The sequence below is a fragment of the Natator depressus genome, chromosome 3 (genome assembly GCF_965152275.1).
Source record: "Natator depressus isolate rNatDep1 chromosome 3, rNatDep2.hap1, whole genome shotgun sequence".
Lineage (NCBI taxonomy): Eukaryota > Metazoa > Chordata > Testudines > Cheloniidae > Natator > Natator depressus.
In genome coordinates, this window is record NC_134236.1 from 130,982,194 (window position 1) to 130,995,418 (window position 13,225).

General features: G+C 48.8%; 1 long non-coding RNA gene across 2 annotated transcripts in view; it reads left to right on the forward strand.

Moving 5' to 3' along the window:
- Window positions 1–13,225, forward strand: part of LOC141985085 (uncharacterized) — a 64,172-nt gene that overhangs the window by 27,566 nt on the left and 23,381 nt on the right. The window contains exons 1-2 of one of the 2 annotated variants that reach the window (XR_012638868.1): window positions 4,700–4,791; window positions 12,699–12,807. This is a non-coding gene — a long non-coding RNA (uncharacterized LOC141985085). Of the gene's footprint in view, window positions 1–4,699; window positions 4,792–12,698; window positions 12,808–13,225 lie in introns of those variants that run through there. The other variant, XR_012638869.1, reaches the window with a different exon arrangement.

Consider the following 13,225-nt stretch of genomic DNA (forward strand, 5'->3'; position numbering starts at 1 on the left):
ACCATCGCAACGTTGAACACCCGGGGTTGTAGGATGGCTCTCCACAGGTCCCAGGTACTCTCCTTCCTTCGGGAGGGAGGGTACTCTGTGGTTTTCCTGCAGGAGACCCACATGGATCCGACCACCGAAGACGGTGGCTGGAGTGGGGGGACAGGGTCTACTTTAGCCATGCCACGGTTCGACAGGCTAGAGTGGCGACCCTGTTCTCCCCCGACCTATGGCCCGAGGTGCTAGGGGTCGCCGAGGCCGTGCCGGGTCGCCTGCTGCATCTCCGGGTCTGTGTGGAGGGGCTCGTGGTTAACTTCGTTAACGTCTATGCCCCGACATCGGGCCCGGAGCGGCTGCAATTCTACCAGCGGGCGTCCGTCTTCCTCAGCACCTTAGATTCTCACGAGTGCCTGGTCCTGGGAGGGGATTTTAATACCTCCCTTGAGGAGCAGGACTGCTCGGGGACCGAGCAGAGCCCGGCTGCCGCGGACACCCTCCGGGAGATAGTCGAACATCACTCCCTATTGGACATCTGGCGCGACCACCACCCGGATGACACTTCCACGTTCACCTTTGTCCGGGTGGAGGCCCATTGGTCGAGCCACTCCCGGTTGGACCGCATTTATTTATCACGCTTCCATCTCTCATGAGCCCACTCCTCCAGCATTCGGCTGGCCCCATTTTCTGACCATCATCTAGCCACCGTGACAGCCTCCCTCTGTGCGGAGAGGCCGGGGCCGGCCTATTGGCATTTTAACAACAGCCTGTTGGAGGATGAGGGCTTCGTGACGTCCTTCCGGAAATTCTGGCTGGCCTGGCGAGGGCAGCGGCATGCCTTTCCCTCGGCATGGCGATGGTGGGACCTGGGGAAGGTGCGCGCCTGGCTTTTCTGCCACGACTACACTTGGGGCACCAGCCGACGGAGAAATGCAGCGATAGAGCAGTTGGAATGGGAGGTCTTAGAGCTGGAGAGGTGTCTGGCCGCCAGCCCCGAGGACCCGCTCCTCTGCGGAGCGTGCCGGGAGGAGCTCCGGGCCCTCGAGGACCATCGGGCCCGGGGCACCTTTGTTCAATCCCACACCCGCCTCCTTCGGGAGATGGATCGCGGCTCCCGCTTCTTCTATGCCCTGGCGAAAATGAGGGGGGCCAAGAAACACATGACCTGCCTCCTGGCAGAAGATGGTACCCCCCTCACGGAACCGGTGGAGATGCGCGGGAGGGCCCGAGCCTTCTACGCAAGTCTTTTCTCCCCGGATCCGACCGACCCTGGCGCTTGCAGAGTGCTCTGGGAGGAGCTCCCTACGGTCAGCGCGAGCGACTGAGACCGGCTAGAGTTGCCTCTCACTCAGGTCGAGTTCTCGGAAGCCCTCCGTCGTATGCCCACTAATAAGTCTCCAGGCATGGACGGGCTGACTGTGGAGTTCTACCGTGTGTTTTGGGACGTCCGCGGCCCAGACCTAGTCACCGTCTGGGCCGAGTCTTTGCAGAGCGGGGTACTCCCTCTTTCGTGCAGGCAAGCCATGCTCGCCTTATTGCCAAAGAAGGGGGACCGCCGCGATTTACGAAATTGGTGTCCCGTCTCGCTCCTCAGCACAGACTACAAAATCATAGCGTAAGCAATCTCGCTGCGGCTAGGGTCTGTGCTGGCGGACATGATCCACCCAGACCAGACCTACACCGTCCCGGACCGCAGTATCTTTGATAACCTATTTCTGGTTCGGGACCTTTTGGAACTCAGGCATAGAGACGGTCTGTCGTTCGCCCTCCTGTCCCTAGATCAGGAGAAGGCGTTCGATAGGGTGGACCACGGGTACCTCCTGAACACTCTGCGAGCGTTTGGCTTCGGACCCCAGTTTGTGGGTTTTCTCCAGGTGCTGTACACCTCCGCAGAGTGTCTGGTTAAGTTCAACTGGACCCTGACCGAACCGGTCACCTTCGGGCGAGGAGTACGGCAGGGGTGCCCCCTCTCGGGCCAGCTGTACGCTCTGGCGATCGAGCCCTTCCTCTGCCTCCTCTGCAGGAGGTTGACAGGGTTGGTGCTGTGGGAGCCGGAGTTGTGGCTGGTCCTGATGACGTGCTCCTCGTGGTCCAGGACTCAGGCGACTTGGCGCGGGTGGAGGCTTGCCAGGCCATCTATTTGGCAGCCTCCTCCGCCCGGGTCAACTGGGTCAAGAGCTCTGGCTTGGCGGTAGGAGACTGGTGGCAGGCGACCTCCCTCCCACCCGCGCTTCAGACCATCCGGTGGAGCGCGGGTCCGCTGCTCTACCTCGGCGTTTACCTTTCTGCCACGCATCCCTCTCCGCCGGAGAACTGGGAAAATTTAGAGGGCGGGGTGATAGAGCGGCTCCGGAAATGGACGGGACTACTCCGATGTCTCTCCCTTCATGGGAGAGCGCTGGTGCTTAATCAACTAGTCCTGTCCAAGCTCTGGTACCGGCTCAACACCCTGGTCCCGGCCCCGAGTTTCCTGACCAACCTCCGGACATCGATTCTGGGGTTCTTTTGGTCAGGAATGCACCGGGCCCCTGTAGGGGTTCTTCATCTACCCCTGAACAAAGGAGGACAGGGCCTGAAGTGTCTGTACACTCAGGCCTGCGTCTTCCGCCTCCAGGCCCTACAGAGACTCCTTTATGGTGCAGGCAGTTCGGTGTGGAGCGTACTGGTGCACACCATCCTGCGCTGCATCCGAGGGCTCCGATATGACCGGCAGCTCTTTTATCTCTGTCCGGGAGGTCTTCCGCGAGACCTCTCAGGGCTGCCGGTCTTCTACCAGGACCTCCTCCGGACTTGGAAACTGTTTTTAACGACCAGGTCCGTGGCGGCCACCGAGGGGGCAGATCTCCTCGCGGAGCCCCTGCTACACAACCCCCAGCTCCGTGTGCAGGTGGCGGAGTCCCGCTCAGTGCGCCAGAGCTTGATCCTGGCAGAAGTCACGAGAGTCAGAGACCTCCTGGACTACGACCGGGGAGACTGGCTGGATTCCCTGACGCTCACGCAGCGCATGGGGCTCTCCAGATCTTGTACTCCCCGGCGCGTACTTCAGGAGGTGAAGGCCGCTTTGCCGCCCGCTGCTAGAGCTTACCTTGTTCGGGTCCTGCTCGAGGGCATGCCCCGCCCACCCTCTACTCCAGGCCCGCCGGACCTTTTAATTGGACCCCTGCCCCGTAGACCCAATCGAGCCCCTCACCCTTTTACGGCGAGCCAGCTGCATGAACTGCAGCCGGTATGCTTCCAAACGGCGCCAAGGAAACATCTATACATGCTCATGCTCCACACCCTTCACGCCCTCACCCGACACAAAGTGGCGAGACCTTCTGCCACCTTTGGAGGGTGAGCAGCCCCGGTGGGCCAGCCTATATTCCACCTTGGTTCTGAGGCCCGTCGGGGACATCAGTTGGCGGCTCCTTCATGGAGCTGTGAGCCTGGGCACGTACTTGGCGCGGTTCAACCCCGTCCCAGATACTTGTCCCTTTTGCGGTGTGAGGGAAACCCTGGCGCACGTATATTTGGAGTGCGCCAGGCTGCAGCCCCTGTTCCGGCTCCTCACAAATCTTTTATTACGTTTTTGGTTGCATTTTTCCCCTCACCTTTTTATTTATGCACTCCCCATCCGTGGCCTCACAAAGTCGCGGGATCTCCGAGTTAACCTCCTCGTGGCCCTGGCTAAAATGGCCATCTATAAAACCAGAGAGAGGAGGTTGGCTGATGGAGTTTCCTGTGACTGTGGGGCCGTTTTCTGATCCTCGGTCCATTCACGTATCCGGGCGGAGTTCCCCTGGGCGGCATCCACCGACTCCCTTGATGCTTTTGAGGAGCGGTGGGCGCTATCCGAGGCTCTCTGCTCGGTTTCCCCGTCCGGCTCCCTTTGTTTCGACCCTTTGATTGGGGGAGAGAGTAAGGGACCCCAGCCATTGCTACTGCGGACACCACCACCTTATAGGGGTCCTTTCACACGTGGGTGCACATGCCCCCCCGGGTTGTCAACCCCACAGCCTGCCCCCTTTGTTTGGTGCTTTCAGAGGAGGGAATTGTTGGTGACACTCGGGTGTGGCGCCAGGTAACTCAAGGGGGTGGCAGACCTTGAGAGTCGATGAAGCCCCCTCGCTCTGGACCACCAGGTAACTTGGAAGCGTGGAAGACCATGAGAGTCAAGGAAGCCCCCCGCTCTGGGCCCAGGCAAGCTTGAACACTTCCCTCCCCTGAAGCTAATGAGAAAACAATTGTGATTGGTTGCTGTGTTACATATTGCATATGCTGATGTTTTGTTTTGTAAGTGTGTTATGCAAATAAAAAAACACCTTTTTTGCTTCAAAAAAAAATTACTCTCCTGTAGCCATCTGGCCTGACCCTATCACACTGGTAAATCCAACTTTCTGGAAGCATAAAGCATCCTTAGTGGCAGAAAACAGCCTCAGGGGCTCAGGATCTGTGGTGTTATTGTGCAGCAGAGCTAAGCACTGGGGTTCCATAAAAGGTGTTCCACTTAGTTTGCAGGGATGAAGCATATACAGAGGCAAAAATGTGGAGACTTAATTTACTGCACCACACAGAGCGTGTAATTTCGAGAAAACCGTATGTTGCGAGATTTGCCAGCCCTTTAAACTTTAACAGTTTATTCATGCTCTAAAAAAAGCAAACATAAGAAAACATTAATAGATATAGTCATGCACAGTGTGCAGGGCTTATCTGACTTAGGACATCTGATTGCAGCGCAGCCTCATTTATCCGAAGAGACAGAGACGTGTCAGCAACATCAACAGCATTTGGATAAAAAGGGCTTAGGACAGTCAGGGGAGTTAATGGGTAAGTGCTTCATTCAAGGGGACCAAACCTGATTCATATATAAAAATGTTTTCGTTAAAGAGGGGTTGGATTATGGGTAAAGAGGGTGTTATCATACCAGTTTCTTAGAGCAAAACTCCAAAATATTATTATTTAAAAAATGATATACCTGTACTCATTTTTTAAAAGTGCCTGATTATAATAAAAATAGTTAATACGTATACAGGAAGTTGCTTCTCTGACAGGAATTGATTTTGGCGGAGTCTTGGACATGAGGCAGCATGTCCTAGTGGATAGGTACAGGACAGGGAATTAGGAGACCTGTGTTCTCTTCCTGATTATGTCACTGACCTGCTGTGTGACCGTGGAAATATATATGTGCCTCAGTTTCCCTATCCGTAAAACGGGATCAATGATACTTCCTTTGATAAAGCACTTGGAAATCTATGATTGAAAACAGTATACCACAGTAAATATTAACATTGGCAAAATTATTAGCTGGAAGAAAACTTCCCAACTAGGTGGGACACTCACACTGCACCCTCTAAAAAGGTGTTGCATGGGCTGCACACCCTGGGAGCTGCAAGAAGCACATTATTTCCAGGAGCTCCCAGGGAGTGCAGGAAATGCACTATCCTTTCAGTGTGTGCTTCCCACCTAGCCCAATAGTTAGGGCCCTAACAAATTTACGGCCATGAAAAACACCTCATGGACTGTGAAATCTGCTCTTTTGTGTGCTTTTATCCTATACTAATTTCATGGGGGAGACCAGAGTTTCTCAAATTGGGGGTCCTGACCCAAAAGGGAGTTGCAGGGGTTCACAAGGTTATTTTAGGGGGGTTATCATATTGCCACCCTTGCTTCTGTGCTGCCTTTAGAGCTGGTTGGCTGGGCGCCCAGCTCTGAAGGCAGCGCCCCACCAGCAGCAGCGCGGAAGTAAGGGTGGCAATCCCATACCATGCCATCCTTACTTCTGCACTGCTGCTGCTGGCGGTGGCTCTGCCTTCAGAGCTGGGCTCCCGGCCAGCAGCCACCGCTCTCCAGCTGCCCGGCTCTGAAGGCAACACAGCCAGCAGCAGTGCAGAAGTATGGTTAGCAGTACCGCAACCCCCCTACAGTAACCATGCGACTCCCCACAACTCCGTTTTGGGTCAGGACCCCTACAATTACAACACCATGAAATTTCAGATTTAAATAGCTGAAATCATGAGATTTACAATTTTTAAAATCCTCTGACCAGGAAATTCACCAAAATGGACCATGAATTTGGAAGGGCCCTACCAATAAGGAAGTAAACCCAGCTCTGCCTCCAATTCCAGATGGCACCTTAATGGCTCTCTCAGGCCTGTGGGGCATTCATGCACTGTGTTTGTGCAAGACGAAGGCTGGTACCTGTGCCCTCGCAATGTTGTTTTTTGCATCTGCTGTGGTGCACTCTTGAGTCTCTGCTCCCTCTTCCATGTTCCACAAGCGCACGCAGGGTTGGTCCCACACTCCCAGATTTCTGCACAACATGCTGAGGAAATGACCTATATTTCACCTTTGTACAACAGTCCTGCCCATTGTGTCTCAAGTAGCCTCTCTCTCTGGCCAGAAGTGATGTGAGCATTCCTGTAAAATACACCATAATCTAAACTGAGCAAATGCATTTTGTTCCAGTTTCAAGCACAAAAATCTACTTCAACGTAGAAGTGACTCCCTCCTTTTCTGACCTACCTCTCATTATTGATGTTATAATTGCTAACCTCAGTAATGTGGATGTCTTAAAACTCCAGGGCATGGGAATGTGTTTTATGAGCCAACTCACACCTTCTGCAGGAGAAAACTGTGCAAGGGCCAGAAAACGCCATGTGTTTCAGCTTGTGGAGTTTCTACAAATCATCCAGCCATGCAGTGGGGTAGGGTCCATAGTGATGGGTGTGTGTTGCGGGGGGGGCATGACCCTCCCAAATAATGGAAGTCTACGGATCCACAGCAAAATCCTTTAGCTCTAGCTATGTATCCAGAAGGCCAAGGAATTAATAGGGTATCCTAGTGCATCTGCACTTCTCCCCAGGGTTCCTGTCTCCCATGGCAGCTCTCCTGGGAAACTTGCTCTCACTCCATACCTGGGCCAACACTTGCCTTTCAAAGCAGGCTTGATTTTGTGGAATGGGATTCTGCATAAGAGAAATCTGATAGGGAAATCCAGATGAGTCCGGAGGGGGCTCATAGACTCATAGATATTAAGGTCAGAAGGGACCATTGTGATCATCTAGTCTGACCTCCTGCACAATGCAGGCCACAGAATCTTACCCAGCTACTCCTGCTGATGCTCTGGAGAACAGGCCTCCCGTTGGCCAACTCTCTCAGGGCCTCTGAAGAGCCTCAATTGTCCAGAGTTTGACCTAAATGTTTCTGTAGAGTTGGAGGGAAGGGGGAGGATTCTCCATTGGCTTGTTCCTTCTCCCACTGATACAATGTAAGACTTTTTAGTCTGTTTTCCTCACCACCATAATTCTAAAGGGAGTGCATGAGGTGGCCCTCAGTTTGTAAAGTGCTGTGGGCATTCACAATGTGCTGCAAGAGATTTCTAACAATAAATAACAACTAGATGAGATAAAGATGATGTCAGGGGCAGGACTGAGGCTGCCATGGCATGTGGTATAAAGTTAAATACAAAAATCCCCAAACCAAACCAAACCAAAATAAAATAGCAAAATACAAAACACACAAAACCAAAAATAAATAAAACCCGCACACTGAAATCTGTGAATTGGAGTTGATTGAGCTTCATCTCTAAATTGTCACTAGGTGGCAGTATTTCAGAAATTAACTGCACTGCTATGAGACAGCAATGGGTATTGCACAGTCATATTCCTAAGGGGTAAAGGTCATGAGTGATACTATTCCATAAAGGGTCAGCAGCTTCAGAGATTTAAGGTAGACAGTACAAAGGACTATGAACCGCTTTTGCAAGATCAGTTTTTCAAGTAAAGGCATGTAAAATCTGCAGGCGCCTGTCTGTCCTTGTGGGTAGCTTAAGAGACCTCTTTACAGGAACTATCTTTAAGCTTTGCAGGAATTGATTTTGTATTGCTTTTTGAAATGGAATTGTCCTGTTTGGAAGTAATTTAGGTCTTGTTTGCACAGGAAAGGATTTTTTTTAGTATAATCCAATGTATGAATTTAAACAACTATAGTTATTCCAGTATAACTCCCTGTGTGGACGCTTTTATTACTTTGAGTACCTTTTCCAGTTTAGTTTATGCCACTTGGGAAGACGTTTAAACTAAATCAAACAAAGCCGTTCTTATATGTGAATAAGTGTCCACATTGGGGGGGGGGTCGGGTCATACCAGTATAACTGTTGGTATAATGGGTACATCTTCCCCATGTAGACAAGACCTTAGGGACAAATGATAGCATAGATTTCTAATTCAGAGCATGGGGAATGGAATAGGAGGGGCATACAGCAGGGAAAGACTCAGTAGGAGAAATTGCCCCATTGAGTATTTGCTGATTGTCAGATGGAATATCCCTAGAAAGAAAATTTGTGATTTCCTCTCCTGCTCCTTCCTCTGTCTCTCTCACACACATACCCTCTCTCTCTCCCTCTCTCTCTCCCTCTCTCACTCACTCTCTCTCCTCTAGTTTGAAAATGAAATGTAGTTGGTCCTGTAGCTCAAGTAGTTGAAATCTGTGCTGAAGATTCAGGGTTCAAACCTGGTAACAGTGCCTTGTCGGGTGTTTGTTACAATTGTATGTAATGAACGGGCCATGTGAAACTTTTGACCTCTGATATTTAGATGCCTTAAAACTACCACTGGTCCCCATCATTCTGCATTTAAAACACTGCATTTCTGCCAGCGATGCAGACTTTCCAAAGCAACTACTGTCAGAGGAAAAGTAATGAGATAGAGCACTTCTTGGCCTGGTGAAATTCTTCCCCAGGTAACCTCAAATTAACCAATATGGAATCTACTCACCTCTGCAAAATTTCAAGTCTCTGGTTCTATCTGATTAGGTCTATAACCACAAATGCTAACCAAGTCTCATTGTCTGAGCAGGCTACTCAGGTTGTTAATCAGGACAGCTGGATTTGGGCGCTGTCGATCCTATACTATTAAAGATGATGTCATTCTTTACTGAAATATCTGTTTTCCCCATGGCAAAGAAGGATTTGCCATCCCAGATCAGACCATTGGTCCATCAAATTTGGTATTCTGCCTCCAGCAATGGACAATATCTAGTGCTGCTGAGGGAAACCAAATCCCCTACCCTATAATTCAAGTAACCAATTATGCTATGCTGTACATTAACAAAAAAGTCCTTCTGGTCTCCTGCAGGTGATCAATTTATGTCCTAACGAATGAGAATTGATTACCCTTAGTGTGACTTACATAACTTTCAATGGTTTCAGAGTAGCAGCCGTGTTAGTCTGTATTCGCAAAAGGAAAAGGAGTACTTGTGGCACCTTAGAGACTAACCAATTTATTTGAGCATAAGCTTTCATGAGCTACAGCTCACTTCAACTTTCAATGTTGTTAATGACCAGAATATATCCCATTTTGTTTTTTCCAAATCCACCCAAAATGTGGGTACCTGATTCACCACTGTGCTACCCCAGTTTTACACCAGTGAAACTCCATGGATATTACTGGAATTTCAGTAAGAGTTTCTATAATGCTTTATCAAATTTCTGTCAGAAGATCAGATTAGAAGGGATTTTCTAATTAAAGTACATTCAAGACACCACACTCAGGTAAAGACAAGACACACTAGATCAGTGCATATAGTAATATTTAATGAAACAATGTATGACGCTATATACACTAAAAATGCAAACAAGCATATAAATAACTTCATGCTGCTTCTCATGTATGTAGCTTGCTACATCTCCTTGTGCTATGATCCTGTCAGCTCTCCTAAGTGAAGTAGGGTTAGTCTGGATCAGTACTTAAATGGAAGACCTGCAGTAAACGCTGCATGAAGTTGTATTGATTATCTTGTAGGTGGTACTTTTCTCTCTGAAACAGTCTCCCAGATTGTTGAGGGCCACTTTGCTGTTCAAGAACGTCTGAGGAACGGGGGGGGGGGGGGGGGAAATAAACATGGGGAAATAGTTTTACTTTGTATAATGACTCAACCACTCCCAGTCTCTATTCAAGCCTAAATTAATTGTATCCGATTTGCAAATTAATTCCAATTCAGCAGTCTCTCGTTGGAGTCTGTTTTCGAAGTTTTTTTGTTGAAGAATAGTCACTTTTAGATCAGAAATCGAGTGACCAGAGAGATTGAAGTGTTCTCCGACTGGTTTATGAATGTTATAATTCTTGACATCTGATTTGTGTCCATTTATTCTTTTACTTAGAGACTGTCCAGTTTGACCAGTGTACACGGCAGAGGGACATTGCTGGCACATGATGGCATATATCACATTGGTAGATGTGCAGGTGAACGAGCCTCTGATAGTGTGGCTGATGTGATTAGGCCCTATGATGGTGTCCCCTGAATAGATATGTGGGCACAGTTGGCAACGGGCTTTGTTGCAAGGATAGGTTCCTGGGTTAGTGGTTCTGTTGTGTGGTGTGTGGTTGCTGGTGAGTATTTGCTTCAGGTTGGGGGGCTGTCTGTAGGCAAGGACTGTCCTGTCTCCCAAGATTTGTGAGAATGATGGGTCGTCCTTCAGGATAGGTTGTAGATCCTTGATGATGCGTTGGAGGGGTTTTAGTTGGGGGCTGAAGGTGACGGCTAGTGGCGTTCTGTTATTTTCTTTGTTGGGCCTGTCCTGTAGTAGGTGACTTCTGGGTACTCTTCTGTAGGTTTCAGAGTAGCAGCCGTGTTAGTTAGGTTTCAGAGTAGCAGCCATGTTAGTTCCCCACCCCACTCTCCTGCTGGTAATAGCTCATCTTAAGTGATCACTCTCCTTACAATGTGTATGGTAAACATCCATTTTTGCATCATCTGTGTGTATATAAATCTCCTCACTATACTTTCCACTTTATGCATCCGATGAAGTGAGCTGTAGCTCACGAAAGCTTATGCTCAAGTAAATTGGTTTGTCTCTAAGGTACCACAAGTACTCCTTTTCACTTTGCTATTGGAATCACATAAAACTGAGATGTTCCCCATCTGATCGTTAAAGAGCCGATGACATTTTTGGTAAAACTAGGGATATTACCCCTGGAGTCATAACTAAATGCCAGCCTGAGTAACTACATTCTGCCTACCAAAAGTTTGCCAAATCAATGGGAAGTTATTCTACTATCCTGTCCCTATGCTCTTTTGTGGTGTTTCTGTTGCTGTCAAATAGCTACCACATTTCATGGCCGTAGTGGCCGCCTATCAATGCTGAGTGTTGTGCTTCCTGTGGCTAGTATGTACTTGTTTTCCTGGTAATTGTAAAGTGCTTTGGGATAAAAGACACTATGAGCCAAACCCTGTAGTTCTTCGTCAGGCAAAACACCTGACTGCCTGATTTCTCATTTATTCCAAGGGCCTTGGGTATGTCTACACTGCAGTAAAACACCCACGGCTGGCCCGGGTTAGCTGATTTGGGCTTGCAGGGCTTGGGGTGAGGGGCTATAAAACCGCAGTGTAGATGTTCAAACTCTGGCTGGAGCTTGGGCTCTGAGCGCCTGTGAGGGAGCGGATCCCAGAGCCTGGCCTCCAACCTTAGCCCAAACATCTACACTACAATTTTATAGCCCCACAGCCAGAGCCTCACGAGCCCAAGTCAGCTGATCTGGGCCAGCCATGAGTGTTTTATTGTAGTGTAGCCATACCCTTACAATGCTCTGGCAGTATAAACAGGCCTTAAATGTTTACACTCACTTTAAAGGCCCCTTTAGACTACCAAAATGGTGTAAATGGATGTTAGTGTAAATAAGAATCTGGCCTCTGGGAGTTTTGCCTTGATAAGAATGTCAGGATTTGGCCCTCTGTACATATAAGCTCACACTCATTATGATCTTCTTCCAAGACAGAAGAGAAATGCCCTACTTATGAATACACCCTAACATGTACTATAAGGAGACTAACAGCAAGTGCTGTACACAGACAGCAAGAGAAATATATAGTACTTTATATAACTCAGTAAAAATGGACTGCCCAGACAAAGGAGACGTAGTTTTTTGAAGTACGCACAGCAGCAAATGACCAAACAGGAGAGTAGCAAATGCAAGTGACATTTCAAGGTGAAATCCTTTAGGGAAACAAGATAGTAAAAATGCATGCTCCAGTATCTTGTGAATGTAGCTGGCTGATAAAAATATTCGCTCGTGAGTGATGCAATCATTCTAAAAAAAAGGATTAGTCCTTGGAGAGGAGGGGGAGGGTTAGAAAGCTCAGGTGAAGGTAAGATGAAGAACAGCATCATTTAGGCATCTGTAGTTGTCACTATGTCTCCAGGGACAGCATTTCCTGCATTCTTAGTACGATTTACTGAAACTACATAGGCATTAATCATATGTCACCAGGCAATGTGGCATACTGCCCAGCAAATGATACAATAGAATATAGTGGGAAGGAACCAGACTTTTTTATAATCAAAAATGCCCAGGTCAGGCTTGATTCTGATCTCACACTGGTTTTACATTGGTATAACTCCATTAACTGCCATGGAGTTACTCCTGATTTACACCATGAGGCCTTGGAATGGACTAGAAGAGTGAATATGCAGTCTTAATACTAAGGCTGTGTGAAAGATTTGCACAGAATCCTGAATACACCTGAAATCAGAGTGGGGTTCAGATTCTTTTGCTATCTACATACCTCAGCTCAGATTTGGGAAAGGAACCTGCCACTCCCCATCTCAGGGCTCAGAGACTGTCTGTATTTCCATGCATCCGATGAAGTGAGCTGTAGCTCACGAAAGCTTATGCTCAAATAAATTGGTTAGTCTCTAAGGTGCCACAAGTACTCCTTTTCTTTTTGTATTTCCTTAGATGTCTTCAGGGGAGCCATCTGCAGTGGCCACCTCCTGTGTCCGGGTTTCTATGCCCCAAGGCATTTAGGAAGTGATGGGTGGCTGCTTTGGGGTAAGATCATTGCCAGGTAAGAATCATTCCCCTGCCCAATCCTAAAGGGTTTATGCCTCAGGGCAGGATGTGCTTTCCCCATCCCCCAGTAGGGCAGTGGAAGAAGGGAAACTCCTTCTCCCACTTCTAGCCTCAGGCTTTACTATGCTTACAACACCAGACACCCCATAATACCTAGGATGGTAGCTTAGGAGCCCTGAGCGATCCTTAGTGACTGCATATTAGGGAAGACAAGCAACATAAACTGCAGCTACATAGTTTCTTCTACAGCTTCACCATTTAGATCCTTGCAAAGCAATTGTGCAGCTCAGGGCTGATGGAAAACAAGGATTTCTTTCAGTTTCATAAATGGGAGGGGGCAGGGGAACGTCCACATTCCCAGTGATCTGAGGCTGCCTAATCATCCTGAAGCTGTAGATTGCTTGATGCTTCCA